This window comes from Hyperoodon ampullatus, assembly GCF_949752795.1.
Source record: "Hyperoodon ampullatus genome assembly, contig: scaffold_433, whole genome shotgun sequence".
Classification (NCBI taxonomy): Eukaryota; Metazoa; Chordata; class Mammalia; order Artiodactyla; family Ziphiidae; genus Hyperoodon; species Hyperoodon ampullatus.
The window spans coordinates 181,679-208,261 of NW_027640472.1; the positions used below are offsets into that span (position 1 = coordinate 181,679).

The window sequence follows — 26,583 nt, forward strand, 5'->3', positions numbered from 1 at the left end:
CATTGCAACTTCCCACTTACTTATAGCTGTGCAATTCTGGGCAACTCACATAATGTCTCCTCAGACTGTTCATCTATAAAATGGGGATGGTAAGAGTTCCCTACCTCAGAGCGTTGCTGTAATCCATAAACACGGTTAAGTGCCTTGGTAAATGTTTGAGGCTCTCTGGTTATTATGAATTAAAATATGTCAATGGCTTCTGGCCGTGTGATTCATATAATAGTTTGATGTTTAACCAAATGGTAAAACTATTCCATTTATTATTCCCATCTCTTTTTAACCCTTAGCCTGCTTTGTTGTTTATGTTTTCTCCCACCACAGAGTGCTAGTTCCAGGAGAGTAAAGGCTTTATTTTGTTCACTGCTGAAAGCAACAGCACCCAGAAAAGTACTGTACATATGAAGCCCTCAGTATACACTAGCTGAATGAATGGTGCAAAGTGTTACAAGGAAAAGTACACCAAAACTTTCATTATAATAAAAAAGTATAGATAAAAAAATCTTTCTCTAATGGCTTCCAGTCAAGTAACTGAAAACACCATATGCTATAATAAAAACATAAGTAATTTATTAAAATTTGAAGGCAAAAACATAATTTTAAAAGATTTAGACCTATGTTAGGCATGATAGAGTATGGATGCTTTCTTGAAATTCACAATCAGATCCAAGAGTATCATTTTCAGACTGTTCTAGTAGACTGAGTTTACTTTTAGTTTTCTTTGATGAAACAGTCACTATTCTACTCTCTTTCTTAACAGAAATGTGTTTTTTCGAAGACTCACTTTTAATTGGTTTATTAACCAAAGAATTATTTTGCCCAATTCCTTTGCTTTTCTGCTTTACAGGTGAGTCAGAGCAGGAATGCAGGTCCTTCCCAGGTTGTTTCTTAGCAGAGTAGTTTTTGGTCTATTCACCTGCTTTGCTCATTTTCTCTGAAGAAGACCTGCTATTTCTAGATAATTCCTCGTCTTTTCTTTGACTTCCAGTTCCAGAAATGACGTCTGCTGAAGGAGAACATGTTCTAGCAATGAAATCTTCAAAAGACTCCTGCCGCTGCTCTGTGACTGGGACCCCCAGGTTGTCTTTGGAAGTTTCTAAGGCCTCCTGAGTAGACGCTGGGACACGGAAGGAGTCGAGAGGCAAAGGAATCCTAGCATCACCTGTAATTTTCGGAAAGTGGAGGGGAAGACAAAAGACAAGACAAAAATTCAGTGATGAACAAAGCCAACCATTAAAAAGTAGAGTTCAAAACTTCAATGTTACTCTGTAATCTTATTATTAACACAGTCAATTGATTAATCAGAAGATTTCAGAGCCAGTTTTTTTTTGTAATTATATCTTGCCAAGTGATTCTCAGCTTAACCTAGCTATAACCAAGGCTATGTCCGCTACGTTTTCAGACTTTGGTGATTGGGGTAGTTATTACCCATTTCCTTTCCCTCACTAAAAATAAAACCCTATTCTGTAAGATAATTAATTTCTTTTCTATCCTCCAGGCACATGTAAACCGTATATAGTTTGTGACCAGACTGTGTTCTCAAGCTGTCAGTTCCCAAGACCACTCTGAGATTGGCTGATGGGGGCTCCAAGTAAGGCTAGAGGAAAAGCTGACAGGTTTTCCCCTCCCATTCCCATAACCAGGTGATTCACTCTAATATGTTACCTATTAGCTATGTCTGGATTACTTATTTTAAAAATTATATCAGTATGTGTACCTTCATTAGTGTTCCTTCATTGTAAGCTGACTGCATACAAATAGAAACCTAGATAAAAGATGAACAGAATAGACATTTATACAATTTAAAATTTGGAATATTTTCTCTAATGTCTTCTTTCTTCATCAAGGATAGTTTGCTTTAACTCATAAATTTTCTAAAGAACTTCCAGTCTCCTTATTTACAAAAGTACAGTATCATGAAATGGGCACACATTTACTAATCTCAGATTTGGAAAGGACTCCAGAGTCTTCTAGCTCCCGAGCATGTGAACTATTAGAGACTGATCATTATTGTTTTCTCCCTGACTTGGTCATTTCCTTTTTGCTAATCACTCTTAGAATCATTAAGTGCTGTTCTGTCCATTTACTTGGCTATTTTGCATTTGTTATGGGGCACCCTGTTTTGATTCTGATTTTCCTTCTTCAAGTGCCTTCTTTTCTTCTTTAGGTGGACTACTAACAGTAGAATTCATCGGGGGACGACCTAGTAAATGAAAATCTGACTGATCTATACCAGCCATTGTGGCCAACTGCCCAAGCCTAGACGAGAGGAGGAAAGGAGAAAAGACAAAGGTTATTATAATCACAGAAGAGCAGTTTAGATTTCCCCAGACCTACAATCATGAAATACTACTAAAATCTTTTTTTTTTTTTTTTTTTGGGGGGGTACGCGGGCCTCTCACTCCTGTGGCCTCTCCCATTGCGGAGCACAGGCTCTGTATGCGCAGGCTCAGCGGCCATGGCTCACGGGCCCAGCCGCTCCGCGCCATGCGGGATCCTCCCAGACCGGGGCACGAATCCGTAGCCCCTGCATCGGCAGGCGGACCCTCAACCACCCCGCCACCAGGGAAGCCCTACTTCTAAAATCTTAAAAGCCAACATCCTACTCCAGACTACAAGCCTCTCTCTCCCCCAAATCCTCAGCCCTTTCCAGATTCATCCTCTAGGAGACATCCCACTGTCTCACTAGCAGCTTCAATATGTACCATGAACCCTGTCCATTGCCTGTCACACCTCCATTCCCACACTTCTTTTTTTTTTCTTGACCTTTTTTTTTTTTTATTAGTTTCTGCTTTATAACAAAGTGAATCAGTCATACATATACATCTGTTCCCACATCCCTTCCTTCATGCATCTCCCTCCCTCCCACCCTCCCCATCCCACCCCTCCAGGCGGTCACAAAGCACCGAGCTGATCTCCCTGTCCCACACTTCTTTACCATCTTTCCTCCAGTTTCCAAGAATGTGTTTGTTCCTTCCTTCCCAACACCAACACCAATTCATTCACTGACAAAACACCACTCCATCAACTATCAATCTCCACTTCCCTCTTTCAGCAAAATTGCTCCCGGTTGAGAACCACTGACCTATATCTCCCCTGCAGATTAATAATCATTTTTATGTCTAAGGCAAAGATAACTTTAATTCAAACTTATCAAACAAGCAAAAGAAGTGAAAGATAGGAAAATTCTTATGCATTCCCGAATATTTTCAATGAAAACTGCCTTTAATTTAGTCTTTACAAAACAACTATACCTACTAATTACTCTGTCTACAGGTTACTCTTTTATAATGGGCTCCCCACTCTACCAAAGCAGGCTTCCCTGTTTGCATTTCTTAAAAAATTTAATTCCTCATTTTAAAACGTCAACTATATTACCTATAATTACACTAAATTTGGCTAAATATGGCCACGTAAGTGATGAATATTGCTCCAGTTCCTCAGCAAACTACCATTATAGTCGCAAAGAGAAGAATGCCATGAAGAGAAATGAGCTAACCCAGCATCTTTAAGGAGAACCAGGAAAGCATGGAACTTCTGAAAAGAATTCTCAGTGCTGCCCAAAACACCTTCATCATCCAGGATCATGCTTGTCAATGAGTGGGCATGAAGGGCTTCAGACAAAGAGAAAGTTGTGTTTCTTAACTGGGCATTTTCATGTTCCAGCTATACAAGAAGACTGAAAACGTCTGACATGATTTTTTCTCATTGTCATCAAAAGTAGTCTTGCCTTGGGCTTCCCTGGTGGCGCAGTGGTTGCGAGTCCGCCTGCCAATGCAGGTGACACGGGTTCGTGCCCCAGTCCGGGAAGATCCCACATGCTGCGTAGCGGCTGGGCCCGTGAGCCATGGCTGCTGAGCCTGTGCGTCCGGAGCCTGTGCTCCGCAACGGGAGAGGCCACAACAGTGAGAGGCTCACATACCGCACAAAAAACCCAAAAAAACAAAAAACAAAAAGTAGTCTTGCCTAGTTTCAAGGAACAAAACTAAAACACTCAAAATGTAATTAACTTATAATTAGTGTAACCCTCCACCAGTAAAGACAGAGACCATATCACATAATAACCAAAACCCACAGGCACCCAACAAAGTTTCCTATATAACACTTAGGTGGTATATAAATAAACCAAAGTTACCGTTTTATTAATGATCTTTCACAAAAGATCACATTTCTAACTGGTTCAATTCATAATGGAGCCTCATTCCACATTAGAAAATGACCTGCTTTAAGTTTCCCTTAAATTAGAAAGTGAATTATAGAATCTGATTTGAACAAAACATATTACAACTCTGCTGAATGTTAAGAATTAACTTTAGTGAGTAAAATATCTAATGCTTACGTTTAAAAGTCCTAAATCATACCCAACCCAATTTATTAAATGTACGATCACCAATATTTTCTTTGGCTTTTTGAACATATTCAGCCCCGTGCACTCTTCCCCTTCCGCTCGTCATCTACACACTTAAAACCCCCTGTAAGCTCAACTCTCATATTTCTCAGAAAGGCCGTTAATGTTCATGATGCCCCTTTTGCCTTACATGAGCAGGTGCTCAACATTTATTGAATGAGTGTCTGCCAATCCAATGGATGCACTTTCAAAAATTCCTCCCTACACTCATCCTGTGATAAATTATATTTAGATAGAACTTTTTAGATTATGCCCTGCTTTCATGCACATTACCTAATGTAATTCTCATAGTATATATTTTTATCTTTCATTGCATTCTTAGAAGTTTTCCAATACCTTAAATTTATTTAAATGATTCACTTTCCTAATTCATTGCCAAGAGAGTCTCATCATGTCTTTTATGTTACTCTATATACAATACATGCACAGAAAGTGCCTTCTTGAATCAAAGAATCATGAACAGGAAATAAGCTAATGTCATATAAAAGCACACACACACATACACAAAACCAGATTTTCACATCTTTAAAAACATGCTTTCTGGAATATAGATCATATCATCACTAAATACCAGTAAATGCAAAAGTCCATATGATACAACCAATTTGCAACATATTACAGTTTTAAAGCTTACAAAATATGTGTATATGGCTTAAAATCAAATCAAAATAAAACCAAAACACTCTCAAAAGCAGATGAAACGTGTTTACCTCACTGACTCGTCTATCAGCCTTCAGTCTTATTACTCTTTCCTCCTTTAACTGCTTTAGGCACTCCTCCAGGGTTTCCTAAACAAACAGAGTCAATATTATAAGTAATTCATAGTATAATATCCAAAAGCCTTTCCAGCTATTGGTCTCATCAGGACTTAGGGGCAGAGCCAGAAGTGAACTCAGATTTTAGTCTGCTACTGGTCATAGCATACCATGCCAGTGAAATGAATGATCAAAATCTATCAAATTTGCAAAGATTTATTTAAATTCCACTCTTTCCAACATAAATTTGTGGCAGCCCACCATAAAAGGCATATGCACATAACATAGTAAGTCAGAAATAAGAAGTTACGACCAAGAAAGAAAAATTCTATTTTTATTTGTGGGTCTCTTTATAGCAGGAAGTCCTATTAATGAACCTGCTTAGCATACCTGAATTGCATAATTGCAGATTCAAAAGCATGTTTTAAAAAAGTAATCACTTTTAAAGCAATTTACAGTCAAGCACTGTTCCTGGAGTTCCCTGGGTATTAAATAATCGAATCATCAAAACCCTAAGAGGGGGCTTCCCTACTGGCACAGTGGTTAAGAATCCGCCTGCCAGTGCAGGGGACACGGGTTCGAGCCCTAGTCCAGGAAGAACCCACATGCCACAGAGCAACTAAGCCTGTGCGTCACGACTACTGAGCCTACGCTCTAGAACCCACGTGCCACAACTACTGAAGCCTGCGCGCCTAGAGCCTGTGCTCCGCAATAAGAGAAGCCACCGCACCGCAACGAAGAGTAGCCCCCCGCTCGACGCAACTGGAGAAAGCTGGTGAGCAGCAATGAAGACCCAATGCAGCCAAAAATAAAATTATAAAACAAAATCCCTACGAGGAAAGAACGATCACTAACTCCATGTCATTTTACAGATGAGGGAAACAGAGGCAGAGAAGTAGAGTAAGTAGAGCAGCACAGCCAAGGTCACACCACTAAGTAGCAGAGCCACACTGTGGACTCAGGAAGCTGGCTGCCATTCCTGCTCACGGAGGTGGTAGTCTTCCCTTCACCAAGGTCACTGAAATAAAATGAACACTGATAAACTATCTCAGGAGTTTTAGGAACTAAGACGCTTCGGTCCTTGAAGTGGGGACACTGCTTGCAATAGGCAGAATTCTGACAGAGCCCCCAAGACTACCACTTACTGAAGTACACAAACCTTCCACTTATCCAATCAAACTCTAAATGTAGGTGCTGTAGTGAAGGGATTTTGCACATGGAATTAAGGTTCAAAATCAGTTGATCTTTTAAGATAGGGAGATTATTTTAGGTGGATGTGGCCTACTCAGGCACCCCATGAAAAGGACCTGAACTCTTCCTGAATTGAAGTACAAAAGGGACAAGAGGGAGACTCTCCATTGCTGGCTCTGAAGAAGTCCAATGCTGCGGCAGGGAAGGCAAGCGAGAGGCCTCTAGGAGCTGCAACTCTCCTCTGACTGACAGCCAGCAAGGAAATGGGGACCTCTGTCCTGCAACTGCAGAATCTGAATTATGCCAACAAGCCGGAAGAAGCCTGTAGGCATTCTTTCCCAGAGCCTCTGGACGCTAACACAGCCAGACTGACATCTTGATTTCAGCTCTGTGGCCCACACAAACTATGGTGAACATCCAACGTTTGGGGCTCAATATCTTACACTTAAATTTCACGTGCTTTAACACTCTCAGGAGGGAACCCACAAGTTCCCGTGTGTATCTGAGCAGGAAGCCCAGTCACGCTGTGCCTGGACTTCTGACCTACAGAACTCTGAGCTAGTCAAATAGGTATTGTTTTCAGTCAGTAAGAGTGTAGTAAAAGAATTAATACTCTACTCAACCTCCAGGTTCGTGAACAAAATAAATGATTGTCATTGTTTTAGGCCACTGTTTTGGGGTGGTTTCTTATGCAGTGATAAACAATCATAATACCTATACTTATGAAAACAGTAAGGTATATTTATACATGTTAACTGCTTTGAACAATCACTTAAAGAATGAGGAACTCTATTACCTGCCATCATTGGGAGAGGAGCTGGTATCACTTTCTGGACAGTAGCTTTTGGTACCTAACAACGATCCTACATCAGGAGTTTACCCTAAGGAAATCAAAGATGTGGGCAAAGATTTATCTACCAACATGATGTCATAAGATTGTTGATAACCAAACCCTAGAAGAAAGCTAAGAGCCTCCGAATTGGGACTGGTGTAAATAAAAACAGCTCATCGTCTGAAGGAATGCGCTATGAAGCCACTAAGAATGACAAGAGGTCTCAACCAGAGTTCATGAATGGGCTTCAGCAGTGCTACATTCAAAATGTATCTGTGCGTTTTTCCTGGGAGATGATGCATAAGCTTAATCAAATTCTCTGATGTAGAAGAGTAGTTAGTGACATGGCAAAATATTTCGGATACTTTTTTAAGACAAAAGAGCAGATAAGGTGTGTGTACATGCAGAGGTGGCTTTTATTTCCTTCAAGAAGTTGTTCATTGTTTTCAAACATTTGCTCAATGAACATATATCTTTATATTCAGAACATGTTTAAAAAATTGAGAGTCTAAGAACTTCAAATTCTTTAATGTTTCATTACTAAAGCCAGTCAAGTTTTCAATGGGGAAAAAGGGAAAAAAATTGCAGAATTCCTCTACTTTTAATATAATGGTTTAATCAATCTTCTAAAACTGATTTCAAAGAAATTCTAAACAAATAAACAAAAAAACAAAAAACCCTCAGCACGGTCAGAGGAAAGTAGACTAAAATTCCTGACTGGTTCTAAATAGCACATCAAAGTGCAATTACATGCAACAGTTTCTCCCTCTAATGGAGGGAATTAGAACACAGTGTTCAATTTTTGTGAAAAAGTGTACCCTCCTCCTACAAAGTATTCAGAATTCATGTCCCTTACATGGAAATATGGAACCAAAAAAGTTAGAAAGTAAACTTGCTTGATATTCTATTACTTAAGTAAGACTAATGATAAGGCTTTGGAATAATTTTCCTTCCTGCCATCTGCTCTCCCTTCCTCCCTTCTGTACACCGGCTAGGGTGATTTTTCTGGGACAAAGCTCCCATCATATTGGATATCAAATTTTATGTTCAACTTTTCTCCATTTAACATTGAAATCAATCATTTCTCATATAATCAGGGGATTCATAACCTTGATTTTTTTGTGTGGGCTACAAAATATTCCACTGAGTGGGTTTACTGGTTAACCATTTTACACATTTAAATTCTTTCCAACTTTTCAATACTATCAGACAAAATAACCGTTTTTATGCATGAAGGCTTTTTTCCATATTGAGAATAACATTCTTACAATAAATCCATAAAAATGAGTTTGAGATCAAAGCAAATGAACATTTTTAAGGCTCTGAGGTACCTATCTCCAGGCTTCTTTCCAAAAGATTTCTAAGATTTTACACTGCCATCAGCGATGTATCACTTGGTATATAACCTCTACTATAACTGTTGGCTTACTTCCTCACTTAGAGTGCAAGTTATTTGAAGATAGGGGGTGTATTTTATTAAGTGTTTATCCCCAGCACCTGTGCCTAGCACAACGTAGACGGTCAATAAATAATTGCTTAATAAGGAAAATCCCTGCCACACACGTACATATAAGATGTACGTGTGTGAAAGACAGACTGTGTGTTTTTCTCTAACTGGATAGATGAAAACTTGTCATCTTCTTTAATGTGCAATTTTTTTGCTTATAATTAGTAATTAAATTTCTCTTTTAGATTATATTGTAAATATTCAGATTCTCTGAGGCAAATGGGCCTGGCACTACCCATTAGCTACATAACCTTGGACAAGTTCTATAACTCTAGCCCTCAACTTCCTCATCTATAAAATGGAGATAAGCTCCCATATTACAGAGCTCTTGTGAGAATTACATGAGTTAAAATTAGAAGAGTGCTTGGTACATAGAATATGTGCAATTAATGCTGAATGAATGAACATGCGAATGCAAACAGTAGTGAAGGGCTTAAAATGAAACGGTCTCATCCCACTCCCACATCCAGCACTCAAGAAGCGACTGATTCTTTACGCAGTTTTTAATTGTAAAATACGATATGTGTACTGAGAAGTGCACAGAACAAAACTGTCAATGTGACAAATAAAAAGAGAATACTTACATAAGCACTACTCGAATCTGTCAGCATCGCAAAAACCCCCCATATCCTTTTCTCATCACAAGCTCCTTCCCTCTTCCCGGTTAAACACCAAACTCACTTCTTGACACTCATTTCCTTTAACCTGCATGCATCCCTAACAAAAGAGTTTAGTTGTGTCAACATCTAACTTTATGTACAGGATCATAGTATATGAAGTCTTTTCTATCTTATTTCTTTCTCTCAACGTTGGTTTAAAAAATTCATCCACATTGCTGCCTGTAGCTCTAGTTCATTCAATTTTATTGCTGGATAGTTTTCCCACTGTACAAATACACATCATTTATTTAATTTTTGACTCTTAATGGACATTTGGTTTGTTTTCAGTTTGTGCTAATGCAAATCATGGACAGGAATCCTGCTGTACCCATTATTCTGGTGTATTTACATAGGGCAGGGGTGAGGGCTGCTGGCTCACAGGCTATTTATATACCTTCAGTTGATGGAGAGGGCTAAATGCTTTCCAAAGTAGTTGTGTCGGTTTATACTCCAGTATAAACAGGGTAGAAAATTCCCACAATACTTCAGGTCTACAATACCTGATACTACCAGACTTTTTATTTATGTATTTGTCAATCTGATTGACATGTAGTTTCCTTGGTTTTGACTCACTTTTCACTTATTACTTAATGAAGTCGTACACTTTTCTGTGTTTACTGGCTGTATGATTTCCTTTTTTATGAGGCTTACGTCAAATATTGTTATTTTTTATTATTTTATTATTATTATTTACTTTTGGCTGTATTGGGTCTTCGTTGCTGCGTGCAGGTTTTCTCTAGTTGCGGCGAGCGGGGGCTACTCTTCATTGCGGTGGCTTCTCTTGTTATGAAGCACAGGATCTAGGCGCGCAGGCTTCAGTAGTTGTGGCACATGGGCTCAGTAGTTGTGGCTCACGGGCTCTAGAGCACAGGCTCCGTAGTTCTGGTGCACGGGCTTCGCTGCTCCGTGGCATGTGGGATCTTCCCGGACCAGGGCTCGAACCCGTGTCCCCTGCCTTGGGAGGCAGTTTCTTAACCACTGCGCCATCAGGGAGCTCCAACTATTGTTATTTTGAATTCTTCTCCATGTCCAAGTAATACTCTTCCATGACTATTTTCTCACTAAATTGGAGGCGTTATCTGTTCACTTTCTAACTTACTAATAAGTAAGGGTTTAGTTCCTCTACACTCTTTCCTATGTCCACACTGCTCAGTAAAGTTATGTCATCATGAGTTATCCACTGCTCATGATCTCTTTGACTTGTAGTCATATACTTAAAAACCTACATTGTTGATCAACTAGAAACTCTCTCAACGTCACGCTTTGTAAAATGAGGACATTCATACCATCTTCCCTTTTTTCTACCTCCTGTCTACCTTCCAAACCTAGCTGTTACGTTGTCAAAGTTGAAATTTATATTCTGTTCTATGTGCAGTTAAGTCTTCTGTTATTTGAGAGTCAGTACGGAGTAAGGTTTAAGAGAACAGGCAGAGAGCCTAAACTCAGAGCCTCGATCCAACCTTAAATTAGGTACAGCCTGGGCAAGTTCCTTCCCTGTCTTAGCTTCCTGTTCTCAAAAGTGGGAATGATATTAGCACCAACCTCATAAGGCTACTCAGAGGATTAAATGAGTTAATATATGCAAAAACACTTACAGCCTAATATATACTAAGTACATACTAGTACACAATACATTTCAGTACATACCAAGTTAATACTAGTACATACTAAGTATAGTTTACTTTAGTTATTTGTGATTACATGCACGTTGACAATAAAAGCTGCAAACCAAGACAGTATTGCCATTATTACAATGAAATGAATATTGCCCACTGCAGATGTACTGTGTCTCTGTGTATAGACTACACCTCGTTCCATACTGTGCCAGTGTCACTGCCCTCGTGCAGGGTGACCACATACCCCAAGCCGCCTTGGGCTGTTCCAGTTTATACCTGTTGTCCTGATGTTACAGCATTAGAGTGCCTCCTTACACTATTGAAGTGTAAGGAGTTTGGACAAGTTCTGGTTTGGACAACCAATTAGATAGGTGGTCATTACCCCTGTGTGTCACTGAAAAGGGGGACATCTATAGTGTCAAGTTGAAGTGGATTCTTCCCTTCCTCACCAATACTAGGTTAAAAATCAACCATAGTTTAGTGTGCTTCAGGTTTATGTCCGTATAGCCTTTTCTCCTCTGGAGTTCAAGTTCCTTCTCCTCTTCCTCTCCCTCCTCCCTTCCAACAGTGCCTAACACCTAGTAAGTACAATATGCCTCAAGGTGTTTCTAAGCTCTCAATCACACAATCAATAGAAGCCTCTCCACTCTAGACTAGCTGCAATCTGCACTGAATCCCCTATTACCTTCCTTCTTGGTTTATTGCCTCATTTGGCTGGATTATGTCTATAAATAGCTTAAGGTGTAGCACAGGAGGTCAATTTTTCAAATTTCTTTGGGTACAAAATACCTTCTTCAGCCTCCACGTATGACTGATAGTTTGGCTGGATACAAACCCCTAGGGTGAAAATTATGTGCCTGAAAAACTTTGGAGGTATCTCTCTAATGCCTTCCAGGATCCATGGTGCTCATGACATGTATGATAAAGTCAGGTTTTAACCTTTGTTTTTAGGTGACCAGTATTTTTCTCTCTGGAATGGATGTATCCTCTCAGTATTTTATTCTATTTTAATTTATTTTCTCAGTATTTTAAAGTTTCACAATGAAGGGTGCCTAGGTATGAGTCTATTCTTGCTCATCTTGCATAACTATTTTCAATCTGAGGCCTGATGTCTACTTTCAGCTGTGGGGAATTTTGTTGCCCTTTGACAGCTTCCCTCCATTTTTTTTCTGGGTCTGGACTTTCTAATAGTAACATGTGGGATCTCCCAGATGCAGCCTCTCTAACATATTTCTATCACATTTTCCATTGTGTCTTTCTTTTTTATATACTGAGAAATTTTTTAAATTCCTACTGAATTTATTTCAGCAACCATATTTTCATTTCCAGGAGACCCCTCTTGCTTTCTGACCATTCTCCTTTTCATTAATACCCTAGTCTTATTTTATAGTTGCTAGCTCTTTTTCAACCTCTCTCAGGATACTAATTAGGGTTTTTTCTTAAATTATTCTGTTCCCTAAATTGTCCCTGGTCCTACTAGGATATGTTTGCACTCTTTCCCCCTCTCTCATGTTGTAAGCTTTACTCAACTAACAGGCAAATGACAGTTATTTTCTATTTAAGAATGAGCGCAGAAAGCTCCCTGAAGTCAAAGATTGATTGGCTTCTTATGCAGGAAGAAGCGGGGAGTAACTGTAACAGGATCTCCCCCAAACACAATTTTCTAGGGTGTAAAAACTCATACTAGCTGCCCCAGTTCTCGCCAGTTTCACTGTTTTCAAAATGAAATCATCTCATTTCAGGAGGGTGAGGGCGGGGCTGGGAGTCCACTCCTCCAAACACAACCCTTCAATGAGCTCCCCTATCTCAGTCACACTTTTAACTAACTCCACCCTCTCTCCTACATGCGCACCTGAGCATGGGGCTACTTTTTCAGGTGGGGTCAGAATCCTCCTCAGTTGCACGTGGTCCCTGTGCATATTCTAGGTGATGCTTTTCCTCTGTTCTACCGCTTCAGTTTCACACTCTTCCACCTGTCTTATGTCTTTCAAAACTATGTTGAAATCTCTTGATTGTTGTGGGCATATGTACTTAAACACTTTGATACCATCATTGTAGTGTCTTGTCAAAACAGAGAAGAGCTAAAAGGGTTCTCATTGCATTCTGAATCTGCTATTCTGTGGTCCCAGTGTTTAAATTTCTTGGACTTCCCCAGTGTCTATTACTGCTTTTACAAATACAATCTCGTGGTCTATTCGTGAAGGAAATGAATACACCACATCTAAAATAACAAGGAATGCGGGTTAGATGCTCTAGGGTCTTGTCATACTCTGCCATTTACTAATAAACCACTTACGTTCTACAAATTGTAGGTGCTCATTTATAAAACGAAAGGGAGTAACTCTACATGAACTATAGATTTCTCCTACTCTAACATTTCATAATTTTCTAAGTTCTTTTCTTAAAATTTCTCTATATTATCATTAATTTTAATTAAAAAATAAAAATCTAACTTTCTCTTTTGAAAATCAAAGAGTAATTCCCGTAGTCCTACAATAATGGGATAATTAGTTCTGAAACCTGTCAAGTGTCATGTTTCATATGAAGAGAAAGTCATATTAAATAATTTTTAAAAATTAAACATGGACTTTGTAGCACAAAGACAAGGTCCCCCCCAAATGGTGTTCCTTTATTTACTAGAAATGTTCAGCTCTGCATTAAAGTTGAAATAAAATAAATATATTAATTTTGAGGTACAAAAATTTCTTATAAAAATCAATTTTTCTTTTCTGTCCATACAAACAAAAGTATGGAATGACATTAGAGGTCAGGTTTATTTGGTAATAGAATGTAGCTTCTTGATATTTTTGATTTTAGGAAAGGAGAATATCAACATCAAAACTTTTTCAACTTTACTTTTATTTAAAATGAGGCCATATTTTCCTCTTATAAAAAGAGAGCTCAACTAGAACTGTCAATTTTCTCATCTGTAAAACAAGAGCACTGAATCAGCTGACTGTATTCATTCAGAACTCAATTTCCTTATCTTATGATCACTAAGGTTTTCCCTAAATCTAATATACTAAGGTTCTAAGCAAAGGAAAATATATTACTAACGACATGTTTTGATTTTAGTTTCTTAGAGTTCAAATGTCCACCATTCACCTTGGTCTAAGCTTAAGGAACCATTCAAGGGGATACAATGCAGATGGGAGGAGAAAACAGAACCCTCACACAAGCTGTGCTGTGTTGCAATCAGCCTTCCGTTTGAAAAATAATCTTCTCTATAGCTTTAAAGTGATAACTTTGTACCCGGAATGCTTCTTGTTTCAAACGGATTTTCTCTGGCTCTTCCTGAACACGTTCTGAGGAATCATCGACCTCTTCGATTTCTGAGGAGGAAGGACTCTCTACTGTCACAGTCACAGGAAATTCTGATGGACCTGAGTGTCACAAGAAGAAGATAGGAAACCACAGAGTTGTTAAACTAAAGTGCAAAAAAAGAAGACAAGATTGTATAAAAGACAACACAAGCCAGATACCAAATATCCAAATATTAGAGGACACTTAACAAAAGTGATCTGAGGTATCATTATTTATAAATGTCTCTCACTGCTCTTTAGTGTAAAACAGGCAATGACTAAGTAAAAGTACAGTAACTTATTTTTGCTATGTTACTGTACAGACCTCTGTTGTACGTGGTTAGGATTAGTAATGGGAATTGCCCATATTATTTTATTAAGTTTCTTTCACAGAAGCCAAGTGAAGATCCAAGGTAAACATTTTTTCTCAGATCAACTTTATACTGCAAATGAAAAATTTATTCTTCACCATCAGACAAAAACAGTCTGGAAGAAAATGTAGTTTTTCAGAGGAAAATACATCAGTAAAGGGACTGATGAATAATCAGAAAGTCAACATATCTAAGCTGTGAATAATAGACATTAGAATTTTAAAAAATAAATCACATACACATACACAACTAAAACTGACCCATCAAAAATTTCATCTTCTCACCACCCTTAAGCCAAAACTAGGGCAACAATTCTCCCAGCAAGCTTCACTGCCACTGCAATGTTGTTCAATAGGACATTTCCAAACATTTAAAAACTGACCTTGCCACAACCCCATAAAAGTCTACAGATCATAAAGAACTGTGCTGGGATTATATAACCACGCAGAAGACAAGTCACTAGGACATCATTTTGACAACAAGCAGCAAACCCTGCAGCATAGGAAAACCCTAACAGGAGAACGAGGTGCACACCCCTCTCTCTGGGAATGCAAGGCCAGGATTGACACCCAAGATGCTCTTCTCTCAACCTCAGCAGTGGTGCCTTTCACAGAGCAACTATGCAGTCTCCCAAGACCACTGGGAAGGAGAATCTGATACTGACAGTATTAGCTTGTCATGAGGCCATAAGCGAGGGAATGTGTGTGGCCTTGGTGAGAGAGCAGAGGTTTGGGAGATGTTGTTTTATATTGGCTTTCAGATCAGGAAGTTGTACACATAGCCCGCAAACAACGTTTCTTGAAAACATGTGAACATTCTTGAGTATGACAGCTCCATGTGAGGGGTCAGAAATGGCAGTCAAGTTCGTTTCACTGGGTAACAGCTGATTTGCGGACTGGAAAACAGGATTCCTTGTTTACAGACATAACCACAAGGCTGCCCGTTGTGTGCCAAATCCACACAACTACACAGTTGCATTGGGAGAGCGACCAAACATGTTTTACATGGATTTATTTCAGAGAGGGAAATGCTTCTTGTAAGGCTCTGTCAGTTTAAAAAGCAAGAAGAATGACCATCCACCTTTCCCAATTCAAGCCCTATATATCATAAATATGATAGCTACACACCACCAACTGATTACATACATCACGAGCTTTGAGGAATGGAAAGCCCCTAAAAAGATATCAACAAAACGAAGTTAGATCTTCATGTAAATACATCACCAGTTAAACCCAGTTAATACAACTATTTAGTAGTATGAACAGTATCCATACAGAATTGTGTATAAAAATAAATAAGCTCTAAACAAGGACCTGGAGGGCTCTGCTACGGAGAAAACAGAACAGAATTCAGCCTACTGGCTTGGTAATAACTCTCTGAACTGCTGAGAGGCCCCTTCAGCTCCTATGTTCAGGATGGTTGAGATTTCAGTCTCTCTTCTTTAAATGGTGATGTTAATCATTCTCTAATTCACCACCCTGTGTGACGAGGATGGACCTGCGATTAAGTGTCTCAGGAAGAAGATAGGAAACCACAGAGCTGTGAAACTCAAGTGCAAACACTGGGGATTCAACACTATAGTTTATGCAACAGCAATTCACATCACCATTTGCAAAAAAGTAGTCGGTTGTCCAGTGGGGATTAGAAACATCCATTTAACATGAGCAACTGAACAGATATTTTACACAGTAACTACTTCAAGTGCTATTTACAATCAATTCTCTTTGTTTTCTTAAGCAATTGTTAATCCCCAATTTCGTGATTACTACCAAGTAAGTCACCTGAAGATCATCTAGAGCCATCTATTTCATTTAGCAAGCCTAAAGCTATAATTCAACCATTTTATTTACTGTTCTGTGACAAAAATTACTATGAACAGCTATCCCCTGGATAAGAAATCAGCTAATGCTAGTTTGACTCACTAAATCTGATTTACTGAGTTAATAAGTCAGTTGATTTCGAATAGGTCTCATGCATATTTTTCATCCATTCTGCATTAAACTATTTCCCATGCCTAAAATGTCTTTTTTCCCATTCGTACGTATCCAAATTCCTACTTCTGTGCTGTAGGGCTTCGCTCAACTACACCTGCCTTTAATCAAACTTTTCTCACATGCACAATTGGTGATCATTTTAGTCTCCTCAAGACTCCCACGGAGTTACCTCTGTTGTGACACTTGAGAAACAACTTGAAACTCCCAATTACTTTTAATTGTTCTTCCTTAGAGGGCTCATTAGGCAGAAGCCATGTGTGAGTTACCTTTTTTCCTCTACACAAAGCACCAGAGACCACCCACATAATACAAGTTCCAAAATAAAGAACTCTAAATGACTGAAAAAGACAGGGAATGCAAACAGGTTACCTGTTGCTTTTTGCACTTTCTGCAGGACACAATGGCCGGAAACCAGACACTCCAGGTGGTAGCGGTTCAGGAGGGTAACATCCTTTACCAGCAGAGTGTTTCCTTCCATTACTTACAGGCTTCTTTGCGGCCAAGACTACGTTTGACAAAGCATGAAAAGAAGGAATCAAGATGCACCAAAGGTCTACACAGCAACTGTCACACGTGCACACGTCGAAAGGAATCAAAAAGGCACTTGACAATGATGCCAAGCCCATTAAAAAGAGGATCGGTTTTGTACAAAGGTTTTACATAAGCCAGCATTTTTAAAAAATATAAGTTCTCTACGGTAACAAGTTATTTTAACTAAAACAAAAGTATTGAGATGTGCAGAAATGCAAAAATAAAGTTTAAAAAAAAATCCCAAAGTATGATACATTTTATGTATCATGCAGAAACACTCAAGTTTCCTGAATCTTAGAACACCTTTGGCATTTCTGAATCTCAAGGACACAGAAACACAGATACACCCATGACTTCTGCCAGACAGAATCTTCAGAAGTAGACCAAAAGTTAAATTTCAGATGAATTTTTCTATGTAAAAACAATACAAGTTCTAAGGCTGCAAGTTGCTGGGGGGTAGGTGAGTCAATTTCACCCTCCTATAAGCCTGTCAACCTTCACTGCTCCTTTGATTTCATATAGAAAACACACAAAAAAACAAACGAAACCCACTGGATGAAAGAGTGAAATGTGGAGACCCACCCTATATTTCAGTAGTAAAGAGGCAAGTATCTTTATATGAAACACTTGGTTGCAGAAACTAGACCTACGTGTTAATATTTTACTTAGAACAAGCCATATATTAAAATTCACATTTAAATATTTAATTTGAATTTACTGAAAACAAACATCATAGGTTAAAATGGTTATATTTATCCTTCAAAGCTACTATATTTTATGTTATTTTATTTTAATAGATCCCGATTGGAGTATAATTGCTTCACAATTCTGTGTTAGTTTCTGTTACACAACAAAGCGAATCAGCCACATGCATACACATGTCCCCATATCCCACCCTCTTGAGCCTCCCTCCCACCCTCCCTATCCCACCCCTCTAGGTCATCGCAAAGCACCAAGCTGATCTCCCTGTGCTATGCTGCTGCTTTCTACTATATTTTAGCAGCATTAGGATGCAGGGTAAAATGGAGTGTATGCGGTAATACAGGACAAATATTGCATAGTGTGTAGCTTATTGATAATCACCACACGATCCTCTGTGATTTACATCCCTCTTAAAAATATATAGGAGCTCAGTTCATTTTGTGCTATTTTATTGTGTTTTTTAACTTAATTGCCATCAAAAAAATGTTTGTATGCATATGGTTTGTATGTGTATACCCTTCCTTTACTTTCAGAAACTAATGCAAATACATTTGTATTAAAATTTTTTTAAATTGCACTTTTCTTGTTAGGAGATTAAAAAATTTCTAATAAAAGTTCCCATCTTTTATTAGGCATACATAAGTACAATATAAATGTGACACAATTCACACCATTATTTCACCCCTATACTCACCTGGATCTAGTATAACCAGATACTGATTTGGCTTACCTCTATGTCTCCAAATAACTGAGGCAAATACAAAAAAAAAGCCCAAGAAATAAAATTACTCTTAAAAGAGTTCAATGAGCTTGTATACTTCAGTTACATTTCCACTTTGTTTAATCATGCTAACTAAAAAAAAATGTTTAACTGTTCTCATTCCATGATGCCCTATTATTCTGTACTAATTTTACAGAATTCCTAATATGTTTTACATATACATGTTTTATTTATATATCTTTCCATTTCTAATATCATAGCAAAAGTCAATGTAGCTATTTTAAGAATGCTTTACATATGATATAAATTTTTAATAATAATATCTAATTAGTGTGATATCACAAATCTTAACTTCTTTGAATGTACTATTTGATTATTAAAATATCACTCTCTTGAAATAACAATTGGCAGACGATCATAAGCTTTTTTTTGACTTCATAAACACTCTTAACAACTTATTTAATACACTATTGTCCAAGCAAGTTGATGAATAGAGAATCAAAAACATACAACTTGAAGTAGAAAAAAAAAAGCTGTATTTATGAAGATGTTTACAATAGTTTATTTGAGGTTATTTCCAATTTTTCACCAATTTAAAAAATTGACCTACTCAATGAAACCTTGTGAATGCAATGTTAAAAAGTATAACTATGAATCACAGAATTTAAATTTAGTATGAAAAGAATGGCAAATTATATCGAAGCTATGTGGAATTATGTTTATAGACAGCAGGAAGAGAAAATTAAAATGTAAATATTGCTTGATAGGATAATGGGATTAGAGGTGGTCTTTTAAATTTTTCATTTTTATGCTAATACAATACCTTTATAAAACCCAAAAATCTTCAAACAACACATTTTTTAAAAATTGTGGTAAATGACACAAAACAGAAAATTTATAATTTTAACCATTTTAAAGTGGACCGTTCAGTGATATGAAGTCAACAAATTTTTAAAACTTTCAGAGGGCACCTGAATAAAAGATGTGTTGTCCACTGGTGATTTTAATGTATCTGGTATATAACTAAAGTCACCACAAAACTCTTTCCGGGAAATTGGCAGATCATAAACATAAAAAATTTATTTTGCTTTTTATTAAACCTTATTGTTTTGCTGTTTCAAAATTCAAATTTACTCACAAGAAAGAGTCAGTTTCATATTAGATTTGGTTTCACAAATGCTGCTCCTGCTATTCATTCTTATCACCAAAAAAAAAAGACTATTTGTGGCTAACGATAATATGTTACAGAAAATAAAAAGTTAAAAGGTTTTCAGTCTGCATATCTGGGAACCTAAATTAAGCATCACACAACATTTTCAAAAACAGAAAAGCCATTTGATTTGACTAAAATCTTAGTTTTAAGATGGCAGAAAGTACCTTGATAATTTTCTTTTAAGAAAGAAAGAAAACCAAGCCATTAAAGAGAAATTCTTCCGAGAGAACTGAAGCATGTTATATACCTCTGACTTGGCACTCCTTCCATCTGGAGAACTTTTTTGGTAACTGTTTTCATCACAGAATGATCTAAAGTAAAATGAATTGAAATTACAGTAATTATTTTCCAATGAGTGGCTATTTCCATTTAAAACCAAAAGCCAACTAATTACTGCTTTTCCCATACATTTAAATATGAAATCTACATTATATAATTATACACTTATTTCCCCCTTTGTGTATTCTAATTTCTTCCTCAGAAACCTAAGATGCCATCTTGCAGACTGCCCACACTGGCTACTATTTTGGCAGCAGCAAAGGTCAACTTTAAACATTTTTGCATCTAAAGTGGCTTTGGATACCTTTGGATACAAAGTACAGTCTGAGCACCGTCCAGACGCTTAGATACCTAAAGAGCATCTAAGATATCAAACCAGGGCATCCAAGATAACAAACCAAGTCCTGATATTCCCTCAAAAGCTGCTCCTCCCATCAGCCCCCTTCTTCTAAGTGATACTACCCAGTCGCACACATAATCATCAACGACTTCTCTCCTTGGTACTATTTCCTTCATACCTCACATCTATCTGCAGGTCTTGATAGCTACACCCTCAAAACACAACCTGAATTCAACCACTTTTCACTTGCTGCAAACTTCCAACCTAACCTAGGCCATAAACATCTCTTATTTGGAGCACTGTGATAGTCTCCTAACTGGTCTCCCTGTTCCTCTTTTTTTTTTTTTTTATTGCGGTACACGGGCCTCTCACTGTCGTGGCCTCTCCCGTTGCGGAGCACAGGCTCCGGACGCGCAGGCTCAGCGGCCATGGCTCACGGGCCCAGTCGCTCCGTGGCATGTGGGATCTTCCCGGACCGGGGCACGAACCCGCGTTCCCTGCATCGGCAGGCGGATTCTCAACCACTGCGCCACCAGGGAAGCCCCCTGTTCCTCTTCTTGATCCTCCCAAGTCCCTTCTCTATACCAGGTTACCTTATTCAGATACGATTTGGATCATGCCTTGTTCCAGTTCAAACCCCTCTACTCATTTAGAATAATCCACATCTTTACTCTGGCCTTCAGGACTTTACAAGAGCAGACCCCTGGCTAGCTCCTTGACCTCATGTCATACCACACTCTTCTTCACTCGGTACTCTGCCCAGATTGGCCTCCTTGCTTTTCCTTAAATACTCCACCCACCTACATGCCTACATACTCATTGCCTCCTTGGCCTGGAATGTGCTTACTCCACATCTTCCATGGCTTGCTCCTCTCTTCATTCAGGTCTCCGTTCAAATGCCACTTCTCCAGTGAAGCTGTCCCCTAACAAACCTATCCAATGGAGTCCTACCTGCTCTCCCTCACTCTCCTTACATTAAGATAGTTTTGCACTTCCTACTCTCTAAAATTATATTACTTCTCTGTTTACTCATTTCTATCTGATCTCCTTCACTAGAATGTAAGCTCCATGAGGGCAAGACTTTTGTCTGTCTGGTTCACTGCTTTATCCCTAGTCCCTAAACCCGTATCTGGCACACAGAAGATGATTACAAAATTACTTGTGAATCTGACAAATGAATAAAATACTCCTGGCAAGAATTCAGAGGTTGCACAGGAAAGAAATAATGCTCTTGGTGGAAGCAGGCTTAGTATCTAGGTTCACCTCTATTCAGAGTAGAGATAAGAAAAATTTACAAGTATAATTCACTTTAATTAGTACATTAGCTGCTAAAAACATAAGGGAAGTGCAACACTAGAAAAGTACAGTTGAAGCTTGAACAACATGGGTTTGAACCTCGCGGGTCCACTGACACACGCATAGTTTTCAATACATATGTACTATCGTCCTACATGATCCAAGGTTGGTTGAATCCACAGATGTGGAACCACTGACTATAAACTTATACCCAGATCTTCAACTGCGTAGGGGTCGACACCCCTAACCCCACGTTGTTCAAGGGCCAACTGGATATGATGAGGAAAGTTAAACACATTAAGTTTTAAAAAACTGTCAATACCTGAACAAATTCTTTTTGTTTTGCTATGTGTTCATCAATTTTAAAAAAGTGACCACATACCAACAAGCAGATTTTTTCTTATATCCAGAACGAGCAGAGTTCTGTTGGTTTCAAGGGCCTTTAGTAAAGCCTTTGCTCCTTCACTGGTGAGGCCGCACTGCTGCAGGTCAAGTGCTTTCGATGAAAGACAAAAGGTCACTTGCTAACTCTACAGATTTAACATATAGACAACTCTCATTTTCTCACGTGTGCAAGAGTCCTGCACAAGACAAGTCATGGCAGGTTTGTAATTTTGGGTATGGAAAAAAACAGAAACATATACGCACACACATAATGCATAATCCAATTTAAAAACCTCTTCTTGGATGTGCAATGATAACCCTGGCTTTAGTACCAATAAATCATACAACATATTTTACAATTACAGAACTGGAGAATAACTGTATATAACCTATGAGCAAAAAGCATCACAAAATGAATCTCAGTTCATAATTAGCAAGGGTGGCAGGGGCATGTAAACCTCACAAGCAAAACCTGGTGGAGCTCAGAAATGCACTGCATTCTTTTGATCATGATCTTCAGCTCCAAATCACACTTGAAACTAGTTCAAAGGGGAAAACAAAATAGAAGAAATGTAATAACTGTTAGTTTTAGAGGAAAAAAAGACAAGTCTAAGAGGATACAAATAATAAAAACTTTCAACAATGTGTGAATAGAGAATACATACTAAAAACCTATCATGAAAGTATGATGGTCAAGAACCCTCGCAATAAAAGGTCAGACAAAAACCAGAAAAACTGATCATGAATTCTAGTAGTTCTGGGGCTGAACAACCTACTCACTTAAATCAAAGGGATCATCACTAAAGCACAGGTATTAAAAAATATTACATGAAAGGAAACTATCATGAGTCTTTTGTTTAAGTGTTGTGTGGACCATCACATTAAAATAACTGGAGTCTTTCAACACCCCCATGACACACAGAAATAGCAAGTCAGACATACGGATCTGACAGGATATGATACAACCCTTACAAACTCTCACTACAGAAGAATGGACACAGGGTATAATTAACCGAATAGCCAAATTAATACAAACAGCCAGTAAACCACACCAGTCAATCAAATGAATACAAAATAAAACAAAATGTGGTTATTCTCCTATCAGATCAAGCCAAGATTCTGTAAGAAAAGCCTTTAAATAATGTCTATACACTTTGGATCCAACAACTCTCTTTCTAAGAATTTAACCAAAAGAAATTGTCAGAGATATAGGTAAGGATATATATCAGAGTACTATTTGTAACTGAAAAACTGGACAAAGCTTATATACAAGAATGGATAAGCTATGTGCACTGTGGCATATTCATATAATGGAATACTGAACAATCACAAAAAATGATGTAGGAGATGCAAATTTACTGACTTGCTAAAATGCTCATACTAAATTAATTGAAAAAAGTTATAAAATTTGGAGTAATCCCACTTGCATAGAAAATGGAGAGGTACTCATTTTTGTAGTTTTACATTTTTTTACAAGTGCTACAGGCCAGTGTTTGTGAGAGGCAGGCTTCACGTCTACTGTTGGGGTGGACTACAAATTGGCATAGCCTTTCTGGGTGGCAATTTGGCCATGTGTATCAAATGTCTTAAAAATATGTCACACTTAGTCATTCCACTTGTAGTACCTTATTCTACAGAAGTAATCCCGATGGACACAGAGATGTATATACAACGTATTCACATTGTTTCTGACAGGGAAAAGCAAACTGTCTAAATAGAATTGCAAAGAATTGATTAAACTATGGGACATCAATACGACGTAATACTACATGATACATCATTAAGTGAAAAAAGCAGGAATGTGAAATAGCAAGTATACTACAATTCTATTTTTGTAATCCCTAAGTGTACATATATATTTGTAGAAAAAAAAAGACTGAAAGTATATACACCAAAATGAACAGTGATTATATCTGGGTATTAAAATTATAGGTAATTGTTCTCTTGTTACTCTGTATTTTCTATAAAGGATATATGCAACTCTTAGAGAAAGTTTAAAAGCAAAATAAAAGCTATCAGTAAAATGAGGCTTTAAAAAATCCTATCACAATAGTATCATGCCAAAAGCTAAGCATATTAAAAATTCAATATTTTCAATTTTAGAATTTCCCTCTAAGCCATAAATCCTCACTAAGAGATTCTGCCAAAGCACTTGCACCCAGGTCACCAATGAGCGTGTTGCAGTTCAGAGTGATGCGCCTCAAACCAGCCATGCAGTCAAGATCACGTCTCCTGGAATGAAGACTCTCAGCCCAGGTTTCTTCATGCCTTCTGGTAGTCGGATACTTCAAAGATTTAATGGGATGAAATTAAGATGCTTGAATAAGGAAACAGGGTGTGCCTGAGTATGGCTTATTATGTCAGAGATTTACACACACACACAGATCAAGCATATATGCCAGGAGCATCAACCTGAGAAATTCAACAGTCACTTCTGGTTTACGAGTCCAGTGACCCAGATTCTGCTCGGTCAGTGATTAGATTCTAGCCACTGGATTTCCTGTTTCTGAACACTTACGTAAAGTCGGACAACTCAATTACAGTCTATGAATTATTTTCCTTATCTTCTAAGTCAGGGAATTGGTTCTAAATTCTATCTTTGCTGAGGCCCTATATTTCATCATCCTGTCCTCCAATGGCCTCCAAACACCTGACTGGGCAAACCATAAGAAAACTTTTTAATATGCATCTTATTTATTTATTTATTTATTTATTATTTTTTTTTTGCGGTATGCGGGCCTCTCACTGCCGTGGCCTCTCCCGTTGCAGAGCACAGGCCCCGGACGCGCAGGCTCAGCGGCCACGGCTCACGGGCCCAGCCGCTCCGCGGCACGTGGGATCCTCCCGGACCGGAGCACGAACCCGTGCCCCCCGCATCGGCAGGCGGACTCCCAACCACTGCACCACCAGGGAAGCCCACATCTTATTTATTAACAAATTATATACACAAAGTTCCATACATATAATTTATGTACATGATAAACTACACAGGGGCCTCCCTGGTGGCGCAGTGGTTGAGAGTCCGCCTGCCGATGCAGGGGATACGGGTTCGTGCCCCGGTCTGGGAGGATCCCATATGCCGCGGAGCGGCTGGGCCCGTGAGCCATGGCTGCTGAGCCTGTGCATCCGGAGCCTGTGCTCCGCAACGGGGGAGGCCACAACAGTGAGAGGCCCGCGTACCACAAAAAAAATTAAAAAAAAAATAAAAATAAAAATAAATAAAAAAAAAAAAACTACACAGATTTTTAAAAATAATACAAAGGTAAAAATGTTCTAATATTTTCTTTTCCTAATTCCTAAGGCATTATTTTATTTTACTTATTTTTTTATAAAGATTTATTTATTTGTTTGTTTGTTTGTTTGGCTGTGCCGGGTCTTTAGTTGCAGCATGCCGGATCTTTTAGTTGTGGCATGTGGGCTCTTAGTTATGGCAGGCACGTGGGATCTAGTTCCTTGAGCAGGGATCGAACCCAAGCCCCCTACATTGGGAGCACATAGTGTTAACTGCTGGACCGCCAGGGAAGTCTCAAGCATTATTTAAAAAACTATATTTACAAAATGTCTCTCACATGCTACCTAGGGTGTGCACACCAGCTTTAGAGGCCTGGACTCTGCAGAGCCAGTTTGATGTGCCTTGGGAAAATAAGGGTTTGACATTTAAGCAAAAGTACTGTCTTGAAGACATTCAATTCTTTATATTCATAAAGTAAATTTTGGTAACAGGGAACACTGACTGTAAATGAAAAAAGTCTTATTACATTCCTGAAAAAGTAAAAGACTCAAAGTACCTTTGTTACTCTAAAAGGAAAATCATTCGTGTCATTTTTCTATTAACAATAACTTATTAAAGCTCCAAGCAGAAACAACAGCAATCACTTACACAGTGCTTAGTATGTGCCAGGCACTATTTATACAAATAAGTGCATTTAAACCTCATAATGAGGCATAGAGGTTAAGTGATTTGCCCATGGTCACTAGCTATGAAATGGGAGAAAGGGAATTTGAACCTAGGCCATTTGGCTTCCGCACCCAAGTTCCTGACTGTTTTCTACCTCAGGGGTCAATGGACTTGCCCTGTATAGGCTCAAAGAAGTTTTCACTTTTTAAAATCTAAATGTAAACATTTCCAGATCTGTGGGCTATACAGTTTCTGTTGCAACTACTCTGCCCCACTGGTGTAGGGTGAAAGGAGCCATGACTACCATGTAAGCAATGGGTGCGACTATGTTCCAGAAAAACTTCCTTTACAAAGCCAGGCGACGGGCTGGATCTGGCCCACCAGCCAGAGTTTACCTATCCCTGATCTGCACCATCAAACTATTAAAAAGCCTTCATGTCAAATTATTAATTAACTTTAGGCCTAAATACAGTCATTATAACCACTGTAAAGTTGTTAAGGCATTATTTTAAAAACTGTATTTACAAATTGCTGATGTACTGACTTTTATTAGTTTAAAAACTACAACAGCTAATAAACACTTGATT

The 26,583-nt window shown here is 38.4% G+C and overlaps 1 pseudogene across 1 annotated transcript in view; it reads right to left on the minus strand.

The window, feature by feature from the left end:
* Positions 1-272: 272 nt before the first annotated feature.
* The window catches only part of LOC307070125 (centrosomal protein of 78 kDa-like), a 28,712-nt pseudogene continuing 2,401 nt past the window's right edge, over positions 273-26,583 (minus strand). Inside the window, exons 4-15 of the transcript in view lie at positions 24,209-24,383; positions 22,097-22,210; positions 20,047-20,110; positions 19,558-19,609; positions 17,002-17,137; positions 15,762-15,811; positions 14,218-14,348; positions 5,116-5,193; positions 3,497-3,663; positions 2,085-2,256; positions 1,715-1,762; positions 273-1,175 (exon numbers count right to left, since the gene is read on the minus strand). The product of the transcript in view is annotated as a centrosomal protein of 78 kDa-like (transcript). The remainder of the gene's footprint in view (positions 1,176-1,714; positions 1,763-2,084; positions 2,257-3,496; positions 3,664-5,115; positions 5,194-14,217; positions 14,349-15,761; positions 15,812-17,001; positions 17,138-19,557; positions 19,610-20,046; positions 20,111-22,096; positions 22,211-24,208; positions 24,384-26,583) is intronic.